We start from the raw sequence: 13,716 nt of genomic DNA, 5'->3' as shown, positions 1-13,716 counted from the left end.
AAATTTGCCTGAAGGCACAAGGCAATGCATCGCTGTAGTAATTATCTGAAATGTATGATAATTATACGTGGCGTCTCCACCGGAAAAACTGTCAGCTGCGAAGTAATCATTTACTTGACAGTTTTTTCATTCTAAACTGGAATTGGAATTTGTCTGTTTTTCTTTTGTTTTAAATAATATTATGATTAGGTGTGATCGGAATATTAGCAGTTATTTCATAAACAGATAATTCGATCAGAGCGCGACTGCAGTGCCAGACTAAATGTGTACCACGTGTGAACTAGTTGCGGATTCTCAGTGCGTGCTTTACATGTGTTTTTAGACGTTTTTAAAGAAAAAAGTTATTGAAGAAATATTATTAATACGTTACAACAAAAAAGAGAAAGTTGAACAGGTAATGTAATTTTAAAATTTACTTGAACGTACTAAAAACAACGGTAAGTATGATAAAATAAATAAAGAAATGCCGTAAACGTTTATAAGGTTAAGTTGCTTAAAAATTATGGAATATTAGGAATAGTCCTAATAAATAAATTATATTTGTTTACTAGTTTTTTTTTATTATTTGGACATGGACATTATTATAAAGACAGGATTTGAGTCCATTACCCATCAAATAAAGTTCGAGCCGGAAACAATGACCAAAGGTAAAAAACTTGTTGATGATGGACATTTGAGAGAAGTCGAGGAACATCGACAAAACTCTAGAAGTTTTTTAATAAAATCTCGAATTATTCGACAAACATCAGTCCATGCTACACCATATGCTACATCTGTAGACGTAATGCACCTTTAGATAATTCATTTCTTATATTATATAATTATTTAATTATAATATTATAATTATTTCTAATTATTACATAATTATTATATTGTTTTATTTTAATTTTAGATAAACTCTGAACGTTGTGTGACAAATATCAACTGTGATTGTGTATATAATAAGAGTGGCAAGCGTAAACACGTTGCAGCATTAATTTATTTTATTAACAGCGAAGGGAGTATTTCGAAAACGAGTCACGAGCAGCAGTAGGGTAAGCCGGCCGCTCGTAAATTTGCTAAGCTTAAATATTTTAAAGGAGCAAATTTTAAAAAAATTGTGCCGCATAAATACACTCAATTACATGAGCCCCAAAATGTTTTAATTGCTGAGTTGACAGTCGATTCACCTTTAAAACAAATTATGGAAACACAGTTGAAAAAAAAAAAAATAAACATACGGTAAGAAATGTGAATAAATCTCTGTTCTTGCAAGTTGAAATGAATTTAGAGAAAGAGGATTGTGCTGCATGTGTAGAAAAGTTTTTAAATTTTAGCGAGAAATTTTTTATTTATCAAACTGAATATAATTTGGATCCGATTCTCTGGGAGTTTTTTGTTAACTAGCTTCTGAAACTATTAGGCAGTTTTCCTGTAACAATTGGTTTCAAGCCAGGCGCTCAAGAATTTCTGCAAGTTGTAATGTACATAATATAAAAGTTCTAAGTAGGAAACTAGTCGAAAATTTGGTATCAGACATGCTACATCTATCCAAAATTGACAGCAGCTCTACAAAATACGGTCTAAACATGGAAACTTGTGCTAAGGGAAAACATGAACAAATTTACAAGTGTACTGATAAACGGGTTGGTGTTATTGTTAGTAAATACTAGACTTGGTTTTAATACTCAAGTTAGCAACGTTAAGTATTTGGAATTTGTCCATGATAACTTGGAGCTCAAAAGTCTCACATTTATTACACCCAAGTTCAAGTACAGATGTACGTCACTGGTATGAGTGTTTGTGATCTGAAGACTTCAGAGTTTAACCTAATACAGTCTATGTAGTATAAAATAATTAAGTACTATCAATAACTATTTCTGAAGCCATTTAAAATATTTCAAATTATTTATAAACTGTGATAGCGCAGTTAAATACAATAATAAGCTCCATATGAGAATAGAAGATATGAGTATTTGATATTATTATATTAGAAAATATGAAAATATATTAAAAATAAGGATCTAATTTCTTAGCTAAAAAAAGAATGAAACAATTTGGGAGCGTCAAATTTAAATTCCAACATTTACAATACATAAACTCGAGTATTTCCAGATTTTTTTAAATTTAATTTCATTCTGCAATCTGTTACATAAACAATAAGCAGAGAATATTAACAATGGATATATTACAATATAAACTAGAAGATAGTAGCAACACCCAAAGGCTTGTCTACTAGGGATATCTAACACATATTAAAAAAAACTAGTGGGGCGCATGGCATCGTGCCTTAAGGCAAATTGCTGGAACTTTCCGTACCAAAAATTATGATTTTTTTAAAAATTATTAACATTTTTAAAAAAAATTTACTTCGAATAAATTAGATTTTTGAGAAACTATAAATTCGACAAAAAATTACTTTTTCTTGCAAACTTTTTTTTTTTAAAAAAAAAATGTTTTCTTTATTTTGCCGTCTAACGGATAAACATTGGTACGGAACCCATAGGAATGTAAACAAAATTTATACTTATTGTTAAAATCTCTATAAAATATCTGATAATTTGATGTGCATATGTCTAATGATCATTTTTGACCGCCAAATGGCATTTTTTTTACTTTTTTTACTAGATCTCCAAAACCGCTAGACCTGTCTTCATGAAAGTTTTCATCTTGTTAATACAAGTAAAATGTTTTTTGAATTATTAAAATCGGATGCTCCGTTTTCTTAAAAACTGAGTTACACTTTTTGGCACTTTTTGCCCCGTATCTTCGGAACGGCTAGACCTGCTTTTGCCAAAAACTAAACAGCACGTCTCTTTATCAATACGAATTGAATGTTTTTTGAATTATTCAAATCGTTTGATCCGTGTTCCCGAAATCGTCGACGAAAATTTGTATCCGAACATACATACATACACGCACACACACACACATACATCTATTTTTTTAAGGTATGCCAAAATGTTCAGAAGATTTTGAAACGTAAAGATATATAAAAATGTTTATTTTTGATTTTTTTTGCGATTACTATAACTTGCCCAACGTGAAGTTAACAATCAAATATAACAAAATAATAGTAATTAGGTTTAACTGGACTAAATGAGGTCTTGTGGCATTTTTTTTACAGTTAACTTTTTAAATACTTGATCTATTTGCTGTCTTTTATTAATTACATGTATTTTCCTATTTAATTTCCTGTCCAGGAAGATGCCAAGATATTTCACCGACTCCTTGGGAGGAATAATTGTATTATTAAGTTCAACTGCAGGGCATATTTGATTGCATTGTGTAAATACTACATGAACCGATTTTGTGCTGTTGACCTCTATCCGCCACAGTGAAAACCATTTTTTAGCTTTGTTGAAATGTTGCTGAAGACTGCATGATGCTGTCAATATTTCCAGAAATAGTCATGTAGAACATGAAGAGAATGATTAACCATTTAAATCCAACTGATATATGTAAAATAGTGATATTTGTAACATTGTCAAAAGATTGTGCAAAATTGAATTAGATTTTTATATAAACCTAAATGTAACAACCGTACCAAACAGAAATAGAAATCCTCAGCTAGAAATGCTTCTCCATTCTTTACCAAAGATTAATCAGAGAAGATTAATCTAAATGTTATGTTTAGAATAATAAAGAAAAATTGTAACACAGTATATATGTAAATGTAACAAAAATGAAGTTACTAAGCTAGAACTTCCTCTTCGATCTTCACCAAATGACTCAATCAAAGTAGATTGATATCTTTAAAATTGTGAAGAAAATTGTATTATTGCCTAAGGATTGCGCAGAATTGAATTAGATTTTTATATAAATATAAATGTAACAATCGTACCAAACAAAAATAAAACTTCTCAACTAAAACTGTTCCTTCGATTTTCACCAAGGACTAATCAGAATGGATTAGGCAACGAATATTTAGCATTTTCTTTTTTTGTATTTTTTATTTGAAATCAAGTAAAACATAAATATATTTATTTGCTTTTTTTCCATAAATATCCGATTTATGACACCGTTTTCATTTTTTTAAATTTATTTTGAATCAGCAAACGACAAAAAATATGATTGAAATATGCATTCATAACATATTGTCTATAATTAATATGTCTTCTTATAAATATTATTTATTATTTTGGTGCTTGATATGGGTATGAATTTGTAATAAAATATATTCTTTCTGACAAATTGTTAAAAACTTGTTAAAATTTTCAAAATTATTTGACATTTCATACTTCTAAAGTCGCATCATAGTGATTTGTTAATTAGAATTTTGGCATGTCAAATATATCAAATTTTCTTTAAAAATAAATTTCTTTCATGTTTCAACTAAGAACTATCTCTAATTAAATGACCTAATATCTAAATATTTTTTATTTATTATAAGCGTCCGACTTAAATAATTCAAAAAACATTTTACTTGTATGAACAAGATAAAGAATTGATAAAATTTTCAAGAAGGCAGGACTAGCGGTTTTGGAGTTCTAGTAAAAAAAGTAAAAAAAGCCATTTGGCGGTCAAAAATGATCATTAGACATATGCACATCGAATTATCAGATATTTTATAGAGATTTTAACAATAACTATCAATTTTGTTTATAAATTTTATTTGTTTAAGGGGGTTGTTCGGTTTTTATTTATTTTTTTCGATTTTGAGATTTTATGATATCATGAAATCCAAAAACCTTAAAATTATTTAAAAAAAAATCATCTCAATATTTATATTTTTGACGAAGTTATAGATATATAATTATAAATCTCTATATGTATGATCCTCTGAAACCGTTTTTTTCATTATTTTTTTCTACTTTTTTTACTAGATCTCCGAAACCACTAGACCTGTTTTCATAAAAATTTGATCAATTCTTCATCTTGTTAATACAACTAAAATGTTTTTTGAATTATTCAAATCGGACGCTCCGTTCTCTTAAAAACTGAGTTACCGCTATTTTTTGCCCCATATCTTCGGAACGGCTAGACCTGCCTTCGCCAAAAACTTCAATCTTCAATGTTTTTTGAATAATTCAAATCGCTTCATCCGTGTTCCCAAATCGTCGACGAAAGTTTGTACCCGAACACACATACATCCATTGAAACGTAAAGATATATAAAAATTTTCATTTTCGATTTTTTGCGATTACTATAACTTACCCTACGGGAAGTTAAAAAGTAAATAAACCCATTTGGTAGTCAAAAATGATCATCAAACGTATGCACGACGCGGCGCTTTTGCGCTTTGATTTTGTCTCTAAAACAGCTACGCAACGCGATTGATTTAAAAAAAAGTCCAGAATTTTCAAAACTTCAAAAAAATTTTTTTTTAAAAAAAGTCAATATTTTTCAAATATTATAAAATTCTCAAAAATCTATTTTTAATCTTGACAATTAAAAAAAAACGTGATACGGATAGCAGTAAAGCTACTTAAACGCTCTACTGACTGAAGCAGGTGAAACACCGCTAGATATAAGAAGACGTTTATTGGCTAAAAGATTTTTTGTTGAAAAATTGAATAACGCTTGCCATAATATTCCAAGGCAACTAGAATCGGCAAGATTACATATAACTAAACCATATTGGACAAACAGACCTACTCCACCTTTAATAACGAGCTTTTATGACCTAAGCCCGTATGAGAAATATGTAAAAATTTGCGAAATCAAGTTTTATTATCAATTTCCACAATATTATTCATATAATTTTATAAAAATTCCTACGCTAAACAGAGACCAACTTAGTAAAAGAATCTATTAAAAATAAACAAATAAAAAATTGGGAATTTGAAAATAAAGTAAACTCAAAATGGCCCGATCACCTTCACATATACAGATGGTTCAAAAAAGGAAGATGGAACTGTATGTGCAATATATATACCTAATCATAAATATAGGAGAAAAATTAAATTACCAAAATTTGCCTCCATCTTTATAGCGGAGCTGATGGCATTACATGTAGCAACAAAATATGTTAGAGACAAAAATGTAAATAAATCGATCATTTTTAGTGATAGCAAATCGAGCCTAATCGCAATAAACAATCCAAGCAAGCATACAAATATATTGATATATGAAATTATAAACAATCTCAACGAAAGAAATGTTGGAGAAAATTCAATGATCTTAGTATGGCTTAAATGACACGCAAATATAAATGGTAACGAGATAGTAGATGCGTTAGCAAAAGAAGCTTGCCATAGCGGCGAATATTGTGATAAAATTCCATCCTTAGAATTAAATAACGTAATCAAACAACAGTGTATAGAAAGATGGCAAACATTCTTTGCAGAATCAACAAAAACAAAAGGCATCACATACGCATTAACAAAGAATAAGGTATCGCAAAATCCATGGTTTGAAAACGTAGAAGAAAGTAGAATTTTCATCTCGGTTATCTGTAGACTGAGATTTGGACACACCTTCTGCAAGAACCACTTGAAAAGAATAGGTGTCATACCGGAGTCATCATGCGATTGCGGAATCGGAGAGGAAACATTAGATCACCTGTTTTGGGAATGCATATTCCAAAACGAAAGAAGAATATTAATAATAACTTTACTTAAAGAAAATGTTATTTTCCCAATCAATGTACAATCATTAGTAGCTAGTAATAATTTAAAAATTTATAAATATTTATTCAATTTTATTAATAATTCTAAAATTAATTTATAAGTTAATGATTCAATAAGAATTTGTAGTAAACTATTGTAAGAATGACATCTGACCTTATGATGTATATCAAAAGCCAATAAATAAATAAAAAAAATGTTTATATTCCTATGGGTTCCGTACCAATGTTTATCTGTTAGATGGCGACGCGGCGCTTACGCGCTGCAATATTTCGTCGCTATGCAGTTAAAGCAGTATGATTGCTTTGAAAAAAAACTTCAGTATTTCCAAAATATTACAAAATAAAGAAAACATTTTGTTTCAAAATGTCTTTTTTGTTTTAAAAAAAGTAATTTTTGGTCAAAAATTTATAGTTACTCAAAAATCTGATTTTTTGAATTTTTTTTTCAAAAATGTTAATATTTAAAAAAAAAATAATTACGCGCGAGTCGCCGGACCCGCTTTGTGTGTAGTGGTGTGTGTGTTGTGAACTCTTTCCAGCAAAGGTCAGATGTATTATTGTTTATAAGCTATTCCCTCCGTATATTATACTCCGTTGACTCCGTATATTATACACCGTTGATTCCGTATAGTATACTCCGTTATCTCCATAATACTATACTCCGCTAGTATAGTAATTAATAAGAATTTATTAGTAGGTTAGAGTTTAAGTATAGAACATAGCTGTGTGTAGGTACAGCCATGCCCTCAGATCTGTAATAATAACTAGTAATAATTAAATAAGATAGAAGTACATTCTCTTTCATTCGCGTAGTTAGTTGGTTTAGTTTCCACAGGTAATTACAAGGTGTTTATAGAAGTCTGGTTAAGGAGTTGGTGTAACCCTTTCGTCATGGGGATGCAACGCTAAGATGTAATATTTGGCAGTAGTTGCATACACTCGAGAAAGGAGCCCCATCAACCGCCCCTTCGTCACAATATTATAAGACGCGCTTTGTTTGTTATTTGTGGTGCAGCATGACCAGATACAGTGAATAATGATGGTTATATTTTATATTCGCAGGACACTTCTAAACAATATTGTACATAATCGATCTTAGTCGAAAATCAGATGAAAAGAGGGCGTGGCACAAAGGTCCATTTCGAGTTTGAGCAATTATATTGTGCAAACCAAACCCATTATATCAAACGAATAACACATATCAAATAAACTACTATTTGACTGTGTTCAGTAAAACTCCCAGCTAATTCATAATTGAAAAAATGGTATTTTCTTGTTTTAAAAAGTAGTAATCTGTTTTTCCCCAACCTATAGATGGCTGGCTCATATTTTCATTTTCTTAAAATGGCTGGTTCGTATTTTAATTTTCTTAAAACTTTTTTTTTAAATTGCGATTGCTTTTTTCCTGACTCATGACTATCATATATATTATGTAGCCAACACATTTTCATTTAGCAGGATTTCCATTTAAAATAAATTTTACTCCATTGGAGAAAATAAAGTTGATGTACATGTAAAGACGTACGATAATGTTATAACGTATTAGTAATTCTTTCCATATTACTAGCTATTTATAGAAACAAGTTTTTAATATTCCATATTGTTAGAGACAAGTATAGAAATTCTTTGAGTTTGCCGATATATAATGAAGCATGAACTTTATAAAATAATAAGACGGGTGATAAATTAATAATTGGTATTTAAAAATATTTATTCTTTGATTAAATATTATTAAAATTAAAATATTAAAATTGAGACAGAAGGCAAAGACAAATACAACAGAGTTAAATCTGATAAAAAAAATATAATCTTTTTTGTGATAAAGATAATAAAATGAAAATCTTAGCGAACACGTGTCAAATTCAATGATACTATAGTATTACTGAATTCGGAACTTCATGTGTAATGATAAAATTCATTCCATGTTTTCAAAGGTTTTGTACCAGTATCACAAATACTTAATAAAATATCAAATTATTCTGAAGACTGCTATTTTCCGAACTAAACTATATTAATTTTGATATAAGGTCCAAAGCGATTAGGTATAATTGTTTGAATGAGCTCCAATTATTGCTCTCAGAATACATCTTACATTAATGTAACATGTAGATTGCCTTGCTATTAAAGAATCAAAAGTAAGTTCTAGACAAATGTTCAAATTACCATTTAATTCACTTTTCTCCCAGCTAACTGGTAAATTATGAATGAAAAAACTAGTAGCAGAACCGTGCCCAGTCTCTCCTATTGTATTTTATTATTACTCCATACCATAACATCTGTTGGCAATCATCCAAAACCTTTTTGTCAAAATACTGGAAATAACCAATAACTTCTTACTACGTTATAGTTGTATTTATAGTTTAAACAGAATGAGATATTTATCAATGTTTTCTGTTCCAGCTTGGATGCCAGGAGTCGCGCCTTCAGCGACGCAAAGCTTTGGTCTGCGGACACCTCATTCGGGTCACGCGCCTACTTCCGCACTGCCAGTAATCCGGCTCAACTGTTGATCGACAATGTACAAGCTCAGGACGAGGGCATGTACAGGTGCCGCGTAGATTTTAGGGATTCGCCTACCAGGAACTATAAAGTCAATCTGACCATCATTGGTGAGTAAACAAAGTGTGTTGTGTAGAGGTTCAAAAAAGGCAATTACATTTCAGTTCATTTTATCGGTCGTGAAGTCGATTTTTTTTGTATTGTACACGGTTTATGTATGGGATTTAGTTGGGTTTGTTTGAAGTACACATACTAACATACGAGAACTGATATGTTCAAATAAAGCATGTTAGCAAATATTGCACATGTAATGTTTATATGAAAAATTTGTCAGATTTTATGTAGTCCACAACTTCTTTCTTAAACAAAATAACACAAAAGTGGAATCAGATAAATATTGAATATAGTTAAGTTTAATATTTATGCAGTAGTATTTGAATGCATAATCCATTACTATGGAAATTATTCGCTCTGAGATTGACTGCAATGCCAGACTAAGTATGAACTACGGGATGATATGTTTTAGCAAAAAAAAGTTATTAAAAGTATATTATAAATAATATAAAACAAGTCAAAAAAGGTTTGAAAGTTCAATGGTTATTGATATTTTAAAATTTACTTCAACGTACCTAAAACAAAAGTAAGCATAATGATAAAAATAACGTAATTGGCAAAATGATCTAGTGAAACCAAAAATATGGGTTGACATCTATGTTATAAATAGAAAACACACATTTTTAAAAGATTATCCTGTTCTAAGACAGTAAAGCTCTTAAAAAGATATCAATCAAGTTGATGGCAACCCTTCCGTATCAAAATGACCAAAAAGCTGTTGTATTAAAAATTATTCATGTAGAACAAACGTCGTTTGAATTAAAATATATAGTGAGAATAATGCATGTGGCTAAATGCTCTAGTGAGGCCAAAAAATATGAGGCAAAAATATCTTATAAATCTAAAACAAACATCTTTGAAAGATGCCCTTTAAGTTTCAGTAGTGGCGAAAGTAATCCGATAACTGTTCCGTTCATTTTTCGAATTTTTAAAAGATTATCCTGTTCTAAGACATTAAAGCTCTTAAAGAGATATCTATCAAGATGATGGCAACCCTTTCGTATCGAAATGACCAAAAAGCTGTTGTATTAAAAATTATTCATGTAGAACAAACGTCGTTTTAATTAGGATATATAGTGAGAATAATGCATGTGGCTAAATGCTCTAGTGAGGCCAAAAAATATGAGGTAAAAATATCTTATAAATCTAAAACAAACATCTTTGAAAGATGCCCTTTAAGTTTCAGTAGTGGCAAAAGTAATCCGATAACTGTTCCGTTCATTTTTCGTAACTATTCCGAGAAAAAATAATACTCATTAATTTGTTTCAACATAGCGCACAGTACATTTCAGTTATATACTAATGGTGCATGTCATTGTTCCTTCAGGCAAATTGCTGGAACTTACCGTACCAAAAATTTCAATTTTAAAAAAAGTCAACTATTACTTACTCTACGGAAATTTAATTAAAGAATGCAGTAAAAATGTATAATGTTAAGTTGCATAAAGGTAATGTGAAATCTTGGAATAGTTTCAGAAAATTATAAAAAGCTCTTTTCAATAGAAAAAGTAAATGATAATTGAATTCACTAAATTTTTATTATTTTTTGTTGAACCAAAGGCATTGATATGGATAATAATGTTTGAGTACTATATATAATTAAGAGATTGTTCTATTTTAAAGATGATTCGTTAACTTTTGACAACTTATAAATCGCAGAAAATATTGTTGGAATGTAACTCGTACTCATCTCTTCTTCTGATTTTGTACCCCTAATAAAATGTCACTGCAAATACGGTATGGCATGACATGGGAACCCACGGTAATCCATCAAAACCAAAAATATATATTTTTTTTTATTTCAGACTAGTCTTAATTAAGTTAGCAAAAAAATCTCTATAATCCTGATAATTTATATTTTTCTTTTAATCGTTAAATATCGTTAATATAACAATTTATTGACTTTTATATAACTTTTTCTGGATAATTAGGTGTTTTATTGATAATCATCAGGCGAGAGAAAAGAATAAGAAATGAGTTCTGGATAAAGATCCGAATTGGGATACAAACGGATCGCAGTTTTAGAGCCAAAAGTGTGGTTAGATATATGAATAATGTATTTGAATGTAGGAGAAACACGGTGATCATATTTAGAATAAAAATTCGAGTGATTAAGAGTTTTTAAATTGTTGGAAATTCGAGAAAATTAGAAATCTAAAAGATTGGCAATCAAGGCCCGATATACAAAAAAGACAAATTTGCACTAGAGAAATGGTTACTAAAGAGAGTAACTTTAATGAAAACATGACGCCTGTCATATGGTTACTGGCAATTATGATAAAACCGATATAGGAAGCAATAAAAAACGATAGTATCACGAAATATAATAGATATAAATAAATGCATTTTTGGAACATCCATTAGAGAAATATGTATTGGAAGAAAATGCATTAGTGGAAGATACATTGGAGAAAAGTACACTGAAACAATGTGCACTGAAAAAATGTGCACTGAAAAAATGTGCACTGGACAAAAGAGCACTAGATAAATGTGCACTTGAGAAAGGTTCACTGGAAAAATGTGCATTAGAAGAAGGTGCACTAGAAACCAGTCAATTGCGAACATGTGCATTTGAATGCCCAAAGCCTAATAGCTTTGGATGGAAACAACCTATAATGGAAATTTGAGAGCAGGTGTCTATTATGACTGATGATTTTAATGTAACTATGGACAAAGAAGAACAATTCTTTAGAAATGTAATGTGTGCATTGCAGATTTCAGAGATTTAATACGATAAAATTGATATTAAATTTGGCTTACCGCGATATTATTGTCAATATTTAGTCTAAATTCTGTGCCCTAGTTGGAGATTAGTTCTACTACAGACCATGTCCATTAGAACATAGTAGGGAAGCTGCAGGTTGCATAAAAAACTCATAATGTTCAAATTAACCTATTCGAAATGGAAATTATAAAGTGTGTTTTAGAACTAAATTTATGATAGATAATGTTGTAATATACGATAAACAAATTTTATATTACATTTTTTGTTGTTATATATTTCAAATTTTCAAAATATTTGATAGAAAGTTTCCACAAATTTGATATAGATCCTTCATTGAAAACGAACTTACATCTTCCGAGACTATTAGCGATTTAGCGAAAGGACTTAAAAAACATACTTTAACAATCGAAAAAAATGTTTTTGAAAAAATTTAAGTTTCAAGAGAATATAAAATTTTCAAATAAAATTATATTTTAGAAAATTCAATGGATCGATATTTTCAGAAAAATATCCAAATAGGAAACAATTCACATAATATTAAAATGAGTTAAAATTAATTAAACTATATTTACTATTTGCAAAAAAATAAATATTTTCCAAAAATTTAAAAATTAAAAAGAAAATTGCCTCATTTTTTTGTAAGTACTATAACTTTTTTATGAATGTCTATGATTGTATTTTCAAATATAAAAATATTTATGCGTTATGTATGCGAGGAATTTATTGCAATTTTTCTATGTAAAACAATTTGAATTTATTTATTATTTTGTAATGAAAAAACTTTCAATGCAATTTCAACTGCATGTGACACTAAAGTAATTATAAGCTACTATCATTACAATTTTTGTTGAACTCGATTCATAAAGAAATCATAAAGGTGCGAAACGACTTTGTATTTTGAAAAAAAAAATCGATTTTTGTCTATATTCTCACCTCATCTTAAAATTTTATTTGTATAAAAATCACACTTGAACACAATTCATTAAAAATTTAGTTTAGTAAGAAAAAACATGTTTACCACCTTTAATTGCAATGTACGTCGTCATCTTTTCAAAAATCAATGGTGAAAATAAAAAAAAAAACAATTTCATCCCATACAAGAAATTTTTTGATGGGTTTTGAAACGAGGTTACTTACAAAGTTTATATTTTCATAAGTTCTGTCACTCAGAATTGGTCTGCGGTTCAAAAGTTTCTTTTAGGACATATATTCGATTCGAAACAAGTTGCTTAAAAAATTTAAGTGATTTGTATAACTATTTCTCAGATTCTTAAATAAAATTTTCAATGTAATTTTCAAAAATTTAAATATTGAGTATGTAGCATTGTAAACTATAGGTAAAAGTGTATAATGAATGTTCGTGTTTATAAAATTTAAACTGAACAAAAAAATTTTACTAGACAATAGGTAATATCTAGAGATAGGTATTGGAAAAATAGTCAAGATCTAGGCTTGATAGTAAAAATGTTACAACACTTAAATGGGGCCCCATCGAGCACGATCAGAAAGCAAAACAACATTTTTTTTTAAAAAAAAGAATAATTTTAACGTAGTTTGCATTTTTTTCTTATCAAGAGGTATTAAACTTCGACATGTTAGCTTTAAGAGAATTTATTTCTGCTGCAATATTACTGCAAGCTCTAGAAATCAATTTAATTAGTAAGTTTTTGCACATCCGATAAGTTAATATTCTTGTTAATAAATCTATAAAACTAATCGAAATTATACATTCTTCATCAAAAATTGGAATTTAAAATTTTTATAATTTTATATTTGTTTTTGTTACTACTTGAATTGTTTAATAGTTAGATTTTGATAAATCATTTTC

This window comes from Ctenocephalides felis, unplaced genomic scaffold, assembly GCF_003426905.1.
Source record: "Ctenocephalides felis isolate EL2017-DRISC unplaced genomic scaffold, ASM342690v1 CF-g0.4_SCAFFOLD_03572, whole genome shotgun sequence".
In the NCBI taxonomy this organism is placed as follows: domain Eukaryota; kingdom Metazoa; phylum Arthropoda; class Insecta; order Siphonaptera; family Pulicidae; genus Ctenocephalides; species Ctenocephalides felis.
The sequence above is the reverse complement of the archived record's forward strand: the minus strand, read 5'-3'. Positions refer to the sequence as shown.